Here is a 19987-nt window from a genome sequence, read left to right on the forward strand (position 1 = left end):
TTATTACTTAACACTTAACATTTACTTAGATTATTAGTATCAATTATTGATTTCCTCTGTTAAGAGTGAATCCTTTATTTAGGATTAGATTGATTTACGGCTAATTGGCATGAGTTGTTACTTAACAGATTATTAGTATCAATTATTGATTTTGTGAATCCTTTATATTGCTTGTCATTGTATACAGAATATTAAAAAATCAAATAGAAAAATTACATTAATTTTTGTCATTTCTATAGGATCACGCCCGGCAAATTGTCCTACAATTCCATTTTTTTTTGCATGCTTTTCTGAACGTGTCCGTTTTGCTACTTGTACACTTCAAAGGTTTTGAGATCACGCCCAGCAAATTGCCTGCCACGTAACATTTTTTGCATGCTTTTATACGCAGTAACTAAAACAACTAAAACACTGCTTAATTTTACACAGAATAAAGCAACTTTGTTTAAGCAAATTTGTGTATAATAAATGCTAGATACCGATTAATCCTAAAAACATGCAATTATTGATTTTCTCTATTAAGAGTTATAAAGAGAATTGTCCACTAGCATTTATATCAATTCAATGCATAGTAATCCTAATTCAATCTCCAATGACGAATCATTAAAAGTTGTTAATCTTCCATTATTTGAAAATTACAAATGTCTTTGACTTACAAAAGATAATTAACTACAGCCAAACTGAAAACTTAATTAAGTACTACCTCCGTTTTTTATTATATGTCACTTTGGAAAAATATTTTGTACCACAATATATGTCGTTTTATAATACTAATTAATCATTAATGATATTTTTCCTATTATACCCTTAAATATTTATTATTCTCTCTCCTTTTAATTATGTCAATTTGTCTTTTCAATACCATTAATGAAGGATAATTTTGTAAAATCCTTCCTAATTTATCTTTTTCATAACATAATTATTACATTTCTTAATACGTGTGAAAAGTCAAAAACGACTTATAATAAAAAACGGAGGGAGTACTAAGTAACCAATAATGACAAACATTCACAAGAAAGAAGTTCAACCGATTACTCAAACTGATAGTTATATTTTCAAATTATGGTAATTCATCACAATTGTATCATACTCAATGTATCCAAAAACTAATAGTTCTATACTTCATCTAGAGTGAATTAATATAATTGTTGTCATCACTCCCAAGATATGTATCCAAAGCTATTTGACATGCCATCCTAGGCTTCACTGCTGAGTTTGACCATCAATTCAAACTTGATGTATCCTTAGCTTCAATGTTGAGTTCGTCCATGAATTCAAACTTGGTGTGGCAGTAGAATATATTGTGTTAAATGCATAAAAATTGATAGTGAGGAACCTAAACCATAAAGCATACTCTGAACCTGTCAGAAGCAAGGATTTCTTAAAAAAAAACAATTATCAATCATGCATGATGAGATGAATTCATTGAACAAAAATAGAACTTGTGTATTGGCTAACAAACCAACTTTCCAAGCCCACACATCAACATTCACCCAAAACAACCAAAGAACAAACTTACAAGAAGAAAGTTCCTAAGTTGTTTTGGATGAATGTTGATGTGATCTCCCTCATACACATCATCACAGATTGCATGTGTTTGAAATTATATTGAACATGGTCACACAAGTATCTGAGACATATACGCAAACACCTGCCATGCATAGAAAAACACTTACATTCATAGTACATGCAACAACATCAACCATTGAAATTACAATTAACTCTCATAGTAATACAATAACTATATGTTACTAGTCATAGAAGATAGAGAAAAAAAATTAATGTGTGTAAATGTATGGGTCATACTGGCAGCAAGAACATGAGAAGTTAGATCTGCAAAGCGGTTCCCAAAAATTTGATTTTGCACTTATAATTAGGCCAAAGATAACATTTTTCAATTACACAGCCTTTTTCCAGTTTAGTGCAGAATCTAAACAAAACAACAACATAATTCAAAATATGCTTCAAAAAAACAAGATGAAAAGGAAAGACAGTAATAAACACAACAGCAACTACATGCAATTTAGGTGGTGAAACCGCAAAGCTTCTTCTTTGATGGGATTTGGAGCAGCTTTGAAATTTGATGAAATATTGATGGATGCAGAATGAAGGAGGTTGGAATTTATAGTGCGAGAATGGAGAAATTAGGGTACCTGTATTTGGGCCTATTAGGTTGTTGGGCCTAGATTTTAAGAGCTAATAAGCCCATTTTGGGTTTCTTGAGAAACTTCCTACATAGGCCGCCACGATTGCTTCCCTTACATATCAACACGTGTGGAGGATAATAAAACCTGGCAACACCATGTAAAAGGTTGTGCTATCTTTTTAAAAACTATGGGAAAAAACCATGAGTATGAATAGGTTCTGGTTTGGTATGGTAGAAGAATTTGTTTATAATTATGAATTGGAATTAGAAAATAAAAAAATAAGATAAAATATTTTTTTTTTGTCTTTGGATGTGTTGTATTATGGTGAACAATTTGGTTCGGACAAAAATGATTAGTGGTGATTTTTATATTATATTATTGTGGCATGTTCATACATCATGTATATCGGAGGAATATGGATCCTCTGCAGTGGCTGAATGGTCCTGCTTCATCTCAGCCATTCATTTTAGTCAAATATAAAAAGTAATTAATATTAATTGCTGCATAAATGGTTAAGATTTGAGCAGTATGAAAAATATGAGAGAGCAGCAGGAGAGGATCTGTGTCCATATCGGAGATAAGAATTGGTGATGGGACTAAATCAGTAATATAACTTTGATGTCCAAATATTGGTGATGGGGTTGTTCAGTAACATAACTATGATGTCCAATTGGCGAGTAGGGTGGTACCACATGCATTTGTTGATGAGGAGATTAGTACATTGCATATATACATATGTATTGGTGATTAGGTGATGATTGTGATTTTTTATAAATATGTTGATGATTTGTGAGAGATGTAAATGTCACGATTGTGTTGATGTTTGGTATGTACTACCTTTTATTACTTTTGCATCGTTAATATATTTTGAGTGTATTCTCACCCCTGTTTGTTTTATTGTGGTGTTATGTACTTCTTTGAGGCACAGATAATCAGGTATAGGAGTAGCTCATGTTTGAGATGAATAATGGCATTTAGCCCTCTTCGTTTACCTTGTTGCTTTAAGTCTTTTAGATTTGGAGTCACTTTGATGTGTAACACTGGGGACGAGTTGTTTATTACATTTTATATTTTCTCAGATATGTATTGAATTACCTCGTTATTTGTTTGGTGTTGAGACATTTTATGTCAAATGATGTTTTTATTCTGCTGCTTCAATAAATGTGATATTGTGTTGAGTAAAATGTTTGGTGAAGAATGTGAAATGCCCTACTTGAGCAAATTAAATTGAATTATTTTAAAAAAAGAATGAGTTGATGTTTTTGGGTGTTACATAGTTAGTATCAGAGCAGGTCGGTCAATTCGGCCTAGGTTGTGACTAATTTGTTCCCTTGTGCGCGACATGTGTGTGAACATTGTCGATGTTGAAAGTATATAGTATCATTTGGAATTGCTTACGTGCTTTAAGTATCAATTGTGTTTTGATGTTTTACAATTCGATTTTGTTTCATTGCGTATTTATAATTTGTCTATTATCTCAATTCATTTGTGATTGTAACATTCTTTCCATTTGATTGTAATCGCTTCGGCTACTTAAATTGTATCTCTAAGAAACCTTTACATATGATGATATATTTATTTTATCTGTGTTAGCTATTTCTATTTTGAGCCAATGAAAGTTATTATTTTGTCATTTCCACATGAGTAGCTTGAATCACAAGTTATAACATTTGAATTTCGTTAATTTGGTATTTGATTTGAATCATATGCTATATTTGATTCTAATTAAACACCTATTGAAAATTGGAAAATCATTATGGATCAAATGATTCGGATCAAAAATTGAACATTATTCGAATCATAACTTCATTTGATTTGAATCAAGTGCAAATAATGATTTGAATCATTAACTTTAAAAAGTACTTTTTTTGACACTGTCCAGACTAATTCGAATCATAAATCCTTCTTGATTTGAATCAAACATTAAAAAATCCAATTTTCTATCACTTATTTAAATGATTGTTTCTTATGGTGAAAGTAACAAGTGTGAGAAACCTATGGTGATCCATAGAGACAAAAATTGTGATTTTTGTCTTCTTTTCTTAGTGTGTTCATCTTTACACCATTCTTATTTCTTCTTCTCCAAACACCAACATTTTAATATTTAACCCATGTCAATTCTTTATCTTTTATGTTGCATCTTGTTTTGTGCAATTTAGTTGTTGTTCTTGTGTGAATTTAAGAACGAGTTGATCAATCTTATTGAGAATTTGATCAAACTCTTAACAATAATCAATAACCAATACCCGTTCATCTAGAAACTTGATTGATTCTTGTGTGTGTGTGTGTGTGTGTTCTTCATTCATTAAAATTGGATTATTTTACTGGTCGCTTATAATGTTAGTTGTTATTGAGATTTCATGGCACCATCTTCATCCTTAGTCTCTATCCTTGTTTATGGAACCTCCTTTAAAGGTTTAGTGTTAGGGAGACTAGTGGTATATTAGGGTATCTAATATTTTTGTGTGTAATTGGTTTTTTTATTGTAACAGGTACATATATCATTTGTTGAGTACAATTTGGTATTGAGAAGTTATCTAATAAGATGAGAGTTCCCATTATACTCCAAGGAAGACGTTGGCATAATCAAGTATCAATGGTCCGTAAGCCGGAGTTAGAAGTTATCCTTCTTTGGTGGCGTTGGAAAAAGATTGCTTGCAGACAAAGTTAGGAGTTGTCCAATATACACTCAATTAATGGCAATCACTTAGATAAGAAATTGGTGGAATCAAGGGGCTAGCCACACACGAATACTTAAAGTAGGTTATTGTGGATAGTAAAGTTATTGGATCAAGGTCTTGATGGATATTGTAATGTGTTAGTAGTTTAGTGTCTGCTTCATCAGAGGGAATTATCGAGTGATAGTTCTTTGTAATCAAAACGATGTAACCATTTTATCATCATAGTGGAAGATCGTGATTATGTTCTGATGGCGTCATCCATTGAAGAGTGCATATAGGCAAAGTAAAGACGAATGTCAAAACACCATATATTTATATGTATCTTTCACTTTACATATCCTTTTACTTTACAAGCATTCATTCATTCATATTTGATGTTGCATATTTACAAGATTGCATTGATTGAATACCATACATGTTAGACCATTCTTATAGTGATTTAATGTATAAGCTTGAATATGTGGTGTATTAATCTTAAGGAATCATCATGAAGTCAACTATGCATTGTTAAGAACATTTAAGTTATGTGTTTTTAAATTGCGTCATTTAAAGCGGCTTTGGTTGTCATGTAAGTGATTTTCATTAGAAGAAATCAATCTCATGGTTGAAGGAGAATGGCGATCCAAAACGCAGCGGAATTTAAAATTTCTCCTTTAATGATCCTTACGAATGGGCATGATCAGTGATAGAATCGTTGCCTCTTGTGGCGATCACGAACGTTGAACGATGACAACGCCTCTACTCAGTCCACACGAACGAATTCCTTCAATCTCATTGCTAGCTGCTACGAATGAAGGCTTTGAGTGAGAGTGAGAGAGAGAGAGAGGAGAGAGAGAGAGAGAGAGAGAGAGAGAGAGAAATGAAATTGCAAGTGTAACAATGCTTCTACACAAGGGCTCTATTTATAGAACCACTTGTGTGGGCTACAAGCTAAAAAGCCCACTCAAGTGTATATGGCCCATATCTTATAATATACCAAAATCACTTAAGCGCGTGGTACCTTGTCATATTTCATATTCTACTTAAGTACACCGTACCTTACGATGTTCTATAATTCACTTAAGGGCACCGTACATTATAATATTCCTTAATTACTCTATCTCTCGTCAATCTGTCCTTTGTGTGTGACCCTATAGATTTTCGCGGCATTGACAATTATATTAAATCACGTATTTAACATAATAAACAGTGAGCGGTATCTAGCAACACATCACTGCTACCCAAGACACGAAAATGTCATGTGATTTGACAAATCCTTCTGTGATAATAATTATGTGTATAATTACTCTTTTGCCCTTATGTCTATATTGAATACAAGGCATAGACCGTGTCATCCTTGTCCAGTTCAATATTGGGCCCATAGACATTTATCATGTTATGCAGGATAGGCAAATTCCATCTAGGTCACTCATGTCCCTTAGCATGCTTCGTGGAGTACCCATCAACTGTCTTTATGGTTATCCAGTTACGGACAAGGTTTGATCAGCAATAAGGCACTCGACTCTACATCTAGGGTCCATAGTGGTTTTAGGTTGAAGGGTGGTATACACCATTATCACCAAGAGAATAACTTATGACACTTTGCATAACATTCTATATAATATTCTCATAGCGGGTCAATCTAGTATAAATATTACTCTTAATATTCATACCTATGTTTGAGACTTGATAACTCCTTATCCATGACCCATGAGATGTGATCATCAGTCTATAAACATAATAGTCTTCATGCTTTAATGTTATCCCACTTCACAATAAAGCTCGACTACGGATACTTTAAGAATAATGTCCTTATGTTTAATGTGATCTCATGATTAAGTCACACTTGATACATCAAACGGACTATCTATTCCAGGGACTTTATTAAATAAACATAATAAAGAAAAAGCCTTTTATTATTAATAAACAATTCGATACAAGTACCAAAAGTATTGGCCTCTAGGGCTTACACCAACAATGGTAACCTCGTGTACCATTTCATATGGAATTGATTCATCGAGATGTTTCCAAGCTCTCATTTTATGTTTTGCTTCCACGTTTTTTTAGAATCTCTGATTTTGTTATATGGGACCTAAAAAGTTTTTCAAATTGTCTATAAGTATTTTGGGTTTATCCACCCCCCCTATAGACATTATTGTTTTCATATTCTCACCCAACAATTGGTATCAAGCCTGACTTTTGATCAAAGTCTAACGACTCCAAAAGTTGAGAATATGGTTCATTCGATCCTAGACAAGTTTTCTCAAATATTTTGGAAGATTATGTAATTTAATGAATCCCATTGAAACTATATTGAGTTACTTGTGTTTGATTATTCATTGCAATTCACTACAGATAAATTCAAAGTGAAACCTTACTAGAATTTTCTTCAAAGCATTAATTATACTAAAGATGTTCTCTAAGTTTTGATTCATCCAGGATTGACCTAACAATTTTTTGAGATATGTGTAGTGTGTTTGTGACACTGTTTCTTAAAGGTTGTTTTCGGATTGATCATAATTTGAAGGTCATACATTCACACTACATTGTGCTGGAAAGTATTTTGATAAAAGGATAAGAAAACAAAAGCATATTCCAGTGACATATTCTTCCAATGTCATTGTAAAAAGAATATGAAGGCGGTTTTGTGACTATTGGAAATGATTTTCCGAAGTTTTAACCAACTACAAAAGATTCAAGGAATATGCTTGAAGTGCTTATCAATCGTCCAAGACTTTAATCAGTGATTCAGGACTGACAAGTTGTGTCAATAAATAATGATCGTAGTATTTCCGTTTCAAAGTTCATTTGAAGCCTTATGAAAAAGAGTTTGTCAATGCTCTTCATACGTGCAAGTGGATTTCTATCTATTTCGTAATTGATTATTTGTATTTAAAGCTTGTGTTATCCTTATTGTTGATTTCCATTTGGTATCGTAATCAGCAAGTTAAGCTTAGATCGTCTAAATTGGTATGATCGTTCCAACCTTTCTTTACTTCTTTTGCGTATGCATATCAGTATTTATTATTTCTCCCATATGTGTTGTGTGATTTATATATGTTTGTATATGTGTTATGTTTGTGGATTCATATCTTAATTGCTAAATCATTTAACGCATCGTTTTGAAATTTATATTGACCGTTCATTGCATTCATCTGCATCTTTCATGCATTTGTGCATCATCATTATTTATGTGCATTAAAAACAGTTTTGTACTCACATTAAAATGCATTTGCATTAAAATTCATTTAAGCATTTGCATTATAAAAGGCTCAATCATTTCATCCATGCATAACATGAAATTCTAATTTCTCTCATAAGCATTAAAAGGTATTTTAAGTGTTTTAGGTGTTTTGTTAAAAGTATCATTTTTCAACTTTTTTAAAAAAATGGTCTTTTGATTTGAATCAACGAGCTCCAACTAAACCTGTGATCCGAATCATTTCCCTGATACTTGAGATGTTTCATTTTGATTTGAATCAAATATTTTCAACATGTCTCGTGATTCAAATCATTTTTGTTGACTTTCAAGACTGTTCAATTTGATTCAAATCAAATTTTCAACTTCATTCGAATCAAATTTTGAAAAGTCACGCTGAACTCACTTGTTTTCACTTTTTTCATCTTTTCAAATTTCATTCCATCAGTTTCTCTTTTGATCATCATGAACCTTAACTGAGCAATTTCTCAAAAACACGTTCATTCATCATTTCTACTTATTATTATCATCATCCATCATCTCATTAAACATCATCATTCACTCATTATCATCAATGGCATATGAGTATGGCTTCAAAGGAAGGATTTACAAACAAAGTAATAAGTAACCAGCCTCCACCTCCGTTGACTCTGAACCACCGGTTCCTATTCCAAAAAGGTCAAGGATAAAAGTACAAGATGACAAAGCATTCACTGGTGGGGTTTTGAGCAAGAATGCCAAATGTTCATCTACTTCAGGCTTATCTTCTCTAACTATGTTGTGTAGAAAAGTTTCTCATTTGTTGCATAAGGATAGTCTAAAAAAGTACCAAGATAAGTTTCTCTCTAAGCTTGTAGATCCTGAGTATTTTGTTGATGGTGTTGTTGAAGTTGAGTTGAAAACCAGATTCCCGAAACCTTGTGCTGACAATATTTTTTTAACATTCATTGGCATGAAAAGGAAATACAACCCTGATTATGTCAAGGATTTCTATTGCAACTTAGAACTCACTACCGTATGTATTTAGAGTAGGTTCAAGAACAAGGTTGTGAAATTTAATTACTCTTATTTGACAACGTACTTTGGACTGACATGTGAAGGCACTAATGTGTCTAATACAAAGAAGCTTGAGTATGATAAATTTTCATTTGTTTTGGCTATATATAAATATGTTTTTCACACATGGAGATGTCAAACTTGAGAACCAGTCATATTAAGTTTGACATGGGGTTGCTACGCTGGATTGTGGTAACGATTTTGGCTAGGAAACCATCTAATTATAGCAAGGATGATGACATTGATAACTTATTCATGTGGTGTCTAATTCATAAAACCAAAAATAACTAGGTTATATTCATCATTGACAAGATGATCTATTGCAGGGATAATCCTAAGAAACCTGTATATTTTTCTTTTTTTGTTCAGATGATACTGCAGTTGAATGGGATTGAATGTAAAGAGGAATATCTCACTGAATCTCATAAGATTCTTGATTATGGTGTTGTGACCAATATGAGATACTATGGAGATCCAAATGATGATTACTATTATCTGGAGGATTTTGGTAGACAGATTTATGCTGATAAGATTCTTGAGAAGGAAGTTGATGAGGCGACTGGTCCTTCTGCTGTTGGTGTTAGTGTTGTTGCTTCTACATTTGTTGATGTGATGACACTTATTGATGATATGCTTCAGAAACTACTTGCAAATAATTAGGTCAAGAAGGATCAGATCATGGCAAGCATTGATGCGTTTGCCCATATTGGTGAAGAAAGCAAGGTGAAGATAAAGGAAAAGATTTAAGATTCAGAAGGACATCTGGTTCTCAAATTGAATTTGTGAAGAGCTTTGTTGACTATCTTTGTAGTAATAACTTCATTTTCCTTCACGACATTGCTGCATCAAGCATTCCTATTCCGGAAGACATTGTTGTTGCTACTGCTCCTCCTCCATCTTTTTTTTATTTCTTTGATGATGATCTTTTGTGATGTCCCATATCATATATTTCATGACATTCAACATGCTTAGTTATAATTATGTCTACTTTGGCTTGGACTACTGTTTTGTGACTGGTTGGTCTTTGTTTTGATTAATGTACCATTTGGATTTTATGATCTTAATTCACGTTATTTTGGCATCTCTGATATTCATTATGTTGTTATTTTATCTTGTTATATTTTTCATATTGCGTATTTGCGTTATCTCTGATACGTCTCGTGACTGTATATAAAATATAGTCAATCGGGTACTTGACTGCAAGTGCACAGTCCAATCGTTTTAGTTTTAAAAGATATTGAACCCACAGGGACCGATGGTCAAACTAATGCTATCGACGTTACTATGTTTAGCTAAGGAGATGATTTTTACAGGTTTGGTTGAACACAAATTAAATCTAAGGGAAGTTAAGTTTTAAGAAATATTAATAGAGGGATATCAGTATGCAACACATTAATCGTCAGGGATTCGATAAGTCACCGGTATATATTTTAAGTACCAAATATATTTCGATAGAAAATACTTATTTAAAAGGCTTTATCTCACACTCTCGTGATTGTTGACTCGGACTATATTTTTAAGTCAGAATGTACGCTCTCGCTGTCCCATTTGAAGTTAAAAATACTTTTTGAAAATAAATAAGTTCTAATTGCTTTTAAAGTGCTCTCGTTGTTTTTAAAATCAATGCCTGGTTTTTACTATCCAGTTCGACCCTCAGGCTCTCGCGATTGTCGATTCTCACCTTAGTTAATTTCCCACTCTCGTGGCAAAACCGTATTAAATAGCTTCTCACTCTTGTGACAAAGTTAATTAAATTTAAATTAAAAACCACAGCCAAAAAGATTGTTTGAGAAAAGAAGTTTTACACCGATTGTTATTAAATCTCGTCTAATTAAATTGTTTACATACCGATACCGGTAGTTTAGCCGGACATGTTAAATAACGCAAACACAGACGAGCATAAACAGATCAACAATAAAGCAAACATGATTATAATAATAATAAAGCGATGGCGATAATAATTGAATAAAAACCTGGAAATTGGATTAATAGAATACGTCAAATCTTGAAGTACTTGAGCAGTCCTCCACAGGTCGGTAGGATTCTGCTTCTTCGAAATAATTGCTTAAACTAAATTAAATAAATTGCAGTAGTTTCCTAGTGTAAAAAACTACTACTTTGACTAAATGAAAAACAGAAAGGGAAAGGGAAAATCAAAACTCTGAACAGAACGGTAAACAAATTGCGGTAAAAGAAAAACAATGTTGCTGAAGAAAAAATAATAGAAAACAAAATTGCTATGGAAAATAAAGTGCAGGGAAAAATCTTGAAAGCTGGCTTCAGGGAGGAAAATTAAGCGTGCCCGTAGGTTTCCAACTTCCATCCTTTTATATTCTACATTTGGTCTTGGCAATTGAGAGAAATAAGGGTGACTTGGTTAAGTGAGAAATCCACGGGAAAATGGGCTGAGGAACGAGAAATAAGGGCGTGTGGATCACTTCTGTTGACAGATTCAATACACTGATTTTGGCCTTGTGACAGTCGTGATGGGCCTGTGACGGTCGTGACACCCAGGGCGTGACGATCGTGACAGGCTTTGTGACGTTCGTCACATGCACATGATTTGTATTCTCGGCTTTTTTTGTTTCTTCTTCTTTTCCTTCCTTTTCTACACTTTGCTCATTTAAGCATGAGAATTGAAATACCTGCAAAAATAACTCGAACACTTGCGGAATAATCGGAATATAAATGAAAGTGGTACGATTCTTAAGTGTAAATAAGGGCAAATATACAATGTATTTTCGCGTTATCAATCTCTTATATGGAATGTGTATGGTTTGTGTTTATGATTCACTGAGTATGACATCTTGTGTATTGGATTTTGTGTTAGCTTGAATTATATTTGTGTGTTTTTTTCATGGTTCTTTTTTTTTTATATATATTTGACAAAGGGAGAGAAGTAGCTGAGACATTATCGATATTTACACGCATTAAGTATTTAATGTAGGGGAGCTTTACAATTTTTACGACTCAAAGGAAGTATTATGTGATATTCATCAGATTGACTATGTTCCACCAAAATCCAAATATCAGTTTGGATTAGTTCATCAACAATAGGGGGATAATGAAAGCACATAGTATCATTTGATATCAAATACGAAATTAAAGAAGTTGACATATAAGTCACTCAAACTATATGGAAAATGCAAATAACTCACATACTCTTACCTGTTAAAATGATAATAACTATAATATAAATGGTGATTAATCAAATATTTCCTATACATCTGCAGTTGGTAGTTTGATGTATGTTATGTTATGCACAAGACCTGATATTACTCATGTTGTTGGTGTTGTTAGTTGGTTTCTCTCTAATCCTGATAATGATCATTGGCTAGCAGTGAAGTGGATTCTCATATATCTTAGAGGTACTTCCAGAGCGTGCCTATGCTTTAGGAGGAGTGGTCTTGTGTTAGATGACTACACATATGCAGATATGGAAAGTGATATTGATTTTAAAAAATCTACTTCTTGATACATGATAACTTTTACAGGGGAAGCGGTGTCTTAGCAATCAAGGTTACAAAAGTGTGTTACTTTATTTACTACTGAAGTTGAGTATATTGCAGCAACTGAAGCGTCTAAAGAAATTTTATGGATGAAAAAATTATTACGAGAGTTAGGTGTTAAGCAAGAGAAGTTTGTGTTGTTATGTGACACTTAAAGTGTGATTCATCTTGGTAAGGACTAGACGTTTCATTCCATATCAAATCATATTGAGGTGTAATATTATTGGATACGAGATGTATTGAAGACAAAATTGTTTTCATTTGAGAAGATTCATACTGCCGATAATGGTTTAGATATGATGACAAAGACTTTGTTTGTCACAAAAAACAAAAGTTCAGTATATTGTTCTTATCACTTAGTTAATTATATTTATATTTTTGTTGAATAGTTTTACCTTATTTTATAATTGTTTTTGTATACCAACACGTGGAGGAGTTCTTCGGAGTGTATTTTCTCATCTTTATAGTTTTACCTTACATATAATGCAAACCAAAAAATTGAGTTTACTTAATAATAAATTTTAAATATACTTCATTCACTTATTTATTATTAATTTATTGATATAAACGTAAATTAACTATACTTTATATGATTTTTTTATTTATTTTAAAAATTAATCTACTTAGTAAATTTTAAATTAATAAACAACAATAGAAATTATTCTTAAAAAATTACAGTTAGAAATGAAATAGAGAGAGTATTATTTTTATATTCAAATATACTTGATTCAAAGTCTCTAGGATAATTTTGTCTTCATTAGCTGTCATCTCTTATTTCATCGCGGGCCACACATTTCCACTTTAATTAATTAATTAATTACTACTTGTAAATAAACATGAAGATTCCTCTTCCCAACTTTTGTATGCATATATAAAAATCAATTTTAGGAGAATAATGTGTATAAATTTAGATTCAGAAGTCTCATCTACTAAGTGTTTAATTTTATTTATGCACGAACTATATGTGGTTTTCAACTTTTCATATCCCAATTAAAAGTAAATTAGTCTGTATGCACACATGTTATACTACTAGTAGTATGATAGGGAAAATTAAAATACTAGTACACCTTTGAGAAAGTTCCCCAAACCAAGAAAAAATACCTACCTCTTGCCAAAGTAGGGTATGATAAGCATGTATGACTGAGTACATCTTAGAAGAATCATGACACAAATGCCATGAGTCAACCCTGATGATGGCTAGAGCACTCCCAATAGCTGAGGGAATCCTATTTATGAATCTTTCTCTTTAGGAAGAAAGAAAAAGAATGAGAGATAAATAAATAAATTAACAAAATGTAAGATGGTATGGGAGGTAGGTCTTAAATAAAATGAATGGAAGAAGAATAAGAAGAAAAAAACTTTCATTGCGATTATAGAAAGTGTAAGAAAAAGTATAATTTTTGGAAAATCGTTTTTTTTCTTTGAACTTGTATTAGGTGATTATAATCAGTATCTTTTCCAACAAGTATTATCATAACTTTATTTTATTATGTAGTTTAACTTTTTTTATTTATAATGGACGAGTCAACCTCAACGATATCAGTAACAATAATTAAGTTAGCCTCTTCAAACTACTTCATTTAGAAACCCATAATGGAAGATACCCTATTGTAATATTTGTATGAACCCTTGCAAAGTGAAGGGATGAAGGTAATCGGTAAGTATGATGATGATTGGAATTTGATGAATAGGAAAACTATTAGACAAATTTGGCAATTGATATATCAAAGTATTTTTATCACATGGCATAATAAACTGTTGTGTTCACGTTATGGATAAAACTAAATAGGTTATACGAGAGAAAGACAACCCAAAATAAAGCCTATATTATACGACGATTGGTGAATATTAAGTAAAGAAAGACATGGTGTACTTTTGAACACTTGAGCGATTTTCAAGGATTAGTACATCAAAATTCACCGATATAAAGATGGTGTTTGACGATAATTACAAGAATTGTTACTACTCAAATCCTTGTCGAGCAATTAGGACATGCTTTTGATTTCATTGAATAAATTAACACCATAAGGTGTTCTAACATTGGAAATAATAAATGATATCGTGTTCAATGAAGAGTCAAGAAGGAAGGAACAAATAATGTTTATAGAGTCTAAGGCGCTTGTCACAGAGTATCATGGAAGAAACATCTATAAGAAGTTCAATACTATAGACAAGTGAATAAAAATTCTAAGTATAAGTTTGGGGGAAGTTCATGGTAAAAAAAGACGTATAATGTTATTATTGTCAGGAGAAAATCCATACGAAACGAGAATGTCAGAAGCTCAAAAGAGTGAAGCAAGAAAATGGTGCATATTTATTCGAATTAAGCATACAATAGAGACTTTATTTTCACTGGTAAAAAATATACATATTAGAAGGATTGTGTGTATGTGCACCTTATGTCCTTGAATTTAAAGTTATTGGTAGTCATATAAGAATGATCTTTTGTTCCTAAAAAGATCATTGATGGAGAATTCGTTAAGAAATAACCAAAAAAATGGAATGAAAGTGAGATTAGGAAGGTTTTTTATGATTTGAAAGCGATAAATATACTCATATCTTTATTTAGTGTGATGTGTAATTCTAAATATCACATTGTAAGACAACTAAAAAAACTTGGCTGACTCTTTAAACTCTCCACGAGGGAATCGAAGACGCCAAGCAATCTAAAAAATCAATACCTTGACAGAAGAATATGAACTTTTTCGCATGGAACCCTTTGAAGTTGTGGTCTCCATGCAAATGAGGTTTCCCATATAATCAACAAACTAAAGAATTTAGGCAATACCGCGTCTAATGCAAATTGTGCCAACAAAACTTTGATATCTATGTGCAGGGAATGACAATCTAAAGTAACTACTATTAAAGAATCATGTGATCTAAAGACTTTAGATATGCCAACTCTGTTTAGTAAACCCATTGAACATGAGTGTGAGTTAAAGAGACTCAAAGCGAGTGTAAGAAATAAAAATAGCAAAGATAGAAATACAAATGATAAGAAAAAACATCTCCTTGGAGGTCTTAACTTCCAAAAGTAAGGTGGGGGAAGATGAATATGACTCGAGTGATGACTCTTCACAAGATGTAGAGATTGGACTATTTGTGAGACGGTATAATAAATACATGAGAAATAATTGTCTACAACACTCAGACAGAAACCCGATGAAGTTCATAAAAACAAACCCTCCAAAGAAATTGGATGATAAAAAGAAGTAAGAAAAGCAAGTAATGTTATTTAAGTATGGTAAAATTGGAGATTATAAAAATGCTTGTCCAAGCATGATGAAGTGCAAAGGGAAGCGACCATTCTACAAATCCAAAATCCAAGGAAAAGAACATAGAACATATATTTCTTGGGAAAAGGATGAAGATTATTCATTATCTAATTCAAGTTCAGATGAAGAAGTAGCTAATCTTTATTTGATGGTGTGGCATAAGCAAAAAGTCTTAGAAGTAAGTGACTCTGACACATACTTTTTACCTTCTTATAATGAATTATTTGAGGCGTTTCATAAAATGCATGTTGAAACATTAAAATCCTTTAAGAAAATCTCTTCTAAAAAAAGATTTGGAAACTTGAGAGAGAAGTCTTAAAACTTCAAAGTGGTCAAGTCATTGAAAGAAGACCATGCATCTTTAGTAAATTATATGTTGTGCATTCCTCGTACTTTAGAGGAAAATGTAAATTAAAAGGGACAAATAACACAACTTTATAAAATACACATGGTTACTTCTATTAGCTCACGAGACGATGAGATTTTTTTTGAAAAACAAAATAAGAAATATTATCATGTTACTAGAAAGAATAAAAAGATGATTTCTCATAGAGTTATTTGTCATTATTTTCGTGAAAAAGAAAACATTAGGACTAAATGTCATATTCGAAATGTAAAAGTTCTAAATGGTCTCATGAAAAGGAAAACCAAGAGTCCTAACACTAATCCCCAAGGATCCAACAATAATTGGGGACCTAAATTGCTTTGTTGATTTTCTTGTATGAATATTTTATAACTGTAAGTAAGATATGATTCTTAAATAGTGTATGTTTAAGGCATATGACGAGAGACAAGTCATAGTTCATTGACTTCGTCAAAAAAAAAACAGTTATGTCACACATTGAAACAATATCAAAGATAAAATATTAGGAGAATGTGTTGTGGAAAATCTCTTCACAATCACCATAAATGGTGTTTTATTTTTGAAAGGGCTTAAACATAAACTCTTTAGCATTAGTCAATCATGTGATAAGGACTATTATATAATGCTTGACATCTTAAATTGTATAATTGTACATAAAAGTGACAACGAGAGGATGTTTAAGTGTTCTAGGAATGATAATTTGTATATGCTAAACCTATATGATGTATCAAATATTGGTACCGAGTGTTTAGTCACCCAAAGTGAAGACTTTTGATTGTGGCATAGACGTTTGGATCATGTGCATTTTGACTTAATGAATAAAATAGCATCAAAACATCTAGTAATTGGTATACTAAAATATTTTTGTATAGAGAAGTTATGTGATGCATGTCAAACGGAAAAACAAACAAGAGTATCTTTTAAATTGAGAATTTGTGTTATCACTTTAAAATCTTTTGAGCTTCTTCATCTAGATCTCTTTGGTCCCTCAAGGATTAAAAGACTAAGAGACAACTACTATGACTTTGTGACAGAATATAATTTATATTCTCTTGGACTCTATTTTTAAGTCACAATGAAGAAACTTTTAAGATTTTTGTTAAATTTGCTAAGTCATTCCAAAACCAACTTACTTTAAAAAGAATCACTTTAAGAAGTGATTATGATAGTGAATTTATTAATCACTATTTAAAAAAAATTATAACGAAAACGGTATAACTACAACTTCTCATGTTCGGACATTCCACTACAAAAGGTGTTGTAGTGTTGGTGCAAAGGTAGAATAAATGATGAATGGAAATATTCTATTCAGAGAATGACGGTTACAAAAACATGATAAAAGTTACAATGATTGCCATCCTATTTATAAGCTAAAATTAGGGTTACTAGAATATGATAAAATACTGAAATACCCTCTAACAAACTTAGGGGCTAAGAAAATAGTACAACTAATAAATATGAATTACTTCTAATACCATCCCTTAATTCATATTCCATCAAAACTTGTAACACCAATTCCATCCCTTAATCTGAGAAATTGATCAGTCTTGATAGCTTTCGTCAGAGCATCTGCCAACTGTTTCTGAGTGCTGCAGTGTACAATTTCTAACACTCCCCTCTGAACTTGATGTCTCAGAAAATGATACTTGGTCTCAATGTGCTTGCTTCTCCCATGCAACACTGGGTTTCTAGCAAGATTGATTGCAGACTTGTTGTCAATCATCAGCTTCAGAGGCTTGTTTACTTTAATCTTCAGATCCTGCAATAGATTCAGAATCCACACAGCTTGGCATGCAGTAACAACACCTGCAATGTATTCAGCTTCACAAGTTGACAACGCCACAACAGGTTGCTTCTTGGAACACCAAGAAATGGGACCTCCCAGAAATTTGAATAAGTACCCAGACGTACTTCTTCTGTCAACTCTGTCTCCACACCAATCAGAATCTGAATAACTCATAAGTTCTGACTCATCCTTTCTTCCAGAAGGAAATAATACTCCATACTTCAGAGTTCCCTTGATATACCTCAGAATCCTGACAGCAGCTTGGTAATGGGACCACTTAGGTTTACTCATGAACCTACTAATCATCCCAACTGAATAGCAAATATCAGGTCTGGTATTGCACAAATACCTCAGAGAACCAACCAACTGTTTGAAGGTTGTAGCGTCCACATCCTTTCCATCAGAGTCAGAATCCAGTTTCTGATTTGTATCAGAAGGTGTGACAGCAATCTTACAATTCTTCAGTTCAAATCTCTTCAGAAGTTCTAATTCATACTTGAGCTGATGCAAAATAATACCTTTCTCAGAGTATTTGAACTCCATCCCTAGAAAGTATGTCATTTTGCCTAGATCAGTCATTTCGAATTCATTCATCAGAACTTTCTTGAACTTGGCTATCTCCTGTTCAGAACTTCCAGTTAGCAGTATATCATCAACATATAAACATACCAGAGTCATATTTCCTTCAGAAATATGCTGAACATAGACACCGTACTCCATCTCACATTTCTGAAAGCCTTGCTTCTTGAAAAATGAATCAATCTTCTGATTCCAAGCTCTGGGCGCTTGTTTCAATCCATATAGAGCTTTGTATAATCTGTACACCATCCCTTCCTGATTCTTTTTCACAAATCCAGGAGGTTGTGACACGTAAACTTCTTCTTCTAATGGACCGTTCAGAAATGCAGATTTTACATCTAAATGTATCATAGGCCAATTCCTGTTAGCAGCTATTGCAATCACCATTCTGATTGTTTCATGTCTTGCTACAGGTGCAAACACTTCAGAGTAATCCAGCCCAGGTTTCTGTAGAAATCCTCTAGCTACCAACATTGCTTTATGTTTGCCAATTGAACCATCTGGCTTTAACTTCTGCTTGAAAACCCATCTGACGCTGATGGCTTTCTTGTCTTTTGGAAGTTCTGTCAGCTTCCAAGTCTTGTTTCTCTCTATAGCATCAAGTTCTTCTTTCATGGCCTTCAGCCAGAGCTTCTGCTTAAGAGCCTCTTCTGTACTTATGGGTTCAGAGTCTACTAACATGGCACACTGAATAACTTCTCCTTCAGAGTCTACTTCAGTGTCTTGCAGCATGTCAAATTCTGCATATCTTTTGGGGATGTTTCTGATTCTTTGTGGTCTCTGAACTTGTTCAGAGTCTTGAGCTTCAGAGTTTCTAGCTTCAGATGGTTGACTTCCTCGAGAGCTTTGATCATCTTCAGGGTCTGGCATATTTCCAGAGTCTAAATTGCCACCAGAATCTGGATTACCATCAGAGTCTGGGTCATCAGAGTCTGGGTCATCAGAGTCACCTTCATCTTCTGAGTCTTCTCCAGAGTCAGAATCACTATCAAAATCAGAATCAACGACAGAGTTTACTCCAACTTCAGAAATTCTTAACTCTGGCCTCTCTTCAGAAGTTCTAACATCAAAATCAGATTGAGACTTATCCCAAATCCAAACTTCTGATTCCTTCACAATCACATCTCTGCTGAATTCAATTTTATTGGTTTATGGACAATAGAGCTTGTATGCACCTGTACTGTGGTACCCTATCAGAATCATCACTTTGCTTCTATCATCCAGCTTCTGTCTTTTGGCTTCTGGAACATGTTTATAGCAAACAGAACCAAACACCTTCAGATGACTAACACTTTGCTTATCTCCAGTCCACTTCTGTATTGGAACTATTTCCTTCAACTTCTTCGTAGGACATCGGTTGAGTACATACGTTGCAGTGGCAACAGCTTCTCCCCAGAGCTTCTGAGGAAGTT

The 19987-nt window shown here is 32.9% G+C and overlaps 1 long non-coding RNA gene across 1 annotated transcript; it reads right to left on the reverse strand.

The window, feature by feature from the left end:
* Positions 1–1031: 1031 nt before the first annotated feature.
* On the reverse strand, positions 1032–2321 carry LOC127128574 (uncharacterized). The gene is made up of 2 exons (XR_007805969.1): positions 2017–2321; positions 1032–1651 (listed from the first exon to the last, which is right to left on the reverse strand). It is a non-coding gene; the product is annotated as an uncharacterized LOC127128574 (long non-coding RNA).
* Between the last annotated feature and the right edge of the window lie 17666 nt (positions 2322–19987).

The sequence above is a fragment of the Lathyrus oleraceus genome, chromosome 3, assembly GCF_024323335.1.
Source record: "Lathyrus oleraceus cultivar Zhongwan6 chromosome 3, CAAS_Psat_ZW6_1.0, whole genome shotgun sequence".
NCBI lineage: Eukaryota > Viridiplantae > Streptophyta > Magnoliopsida > Fabales > Fabaceae > Lathyrus > Lathyrus oleraceus.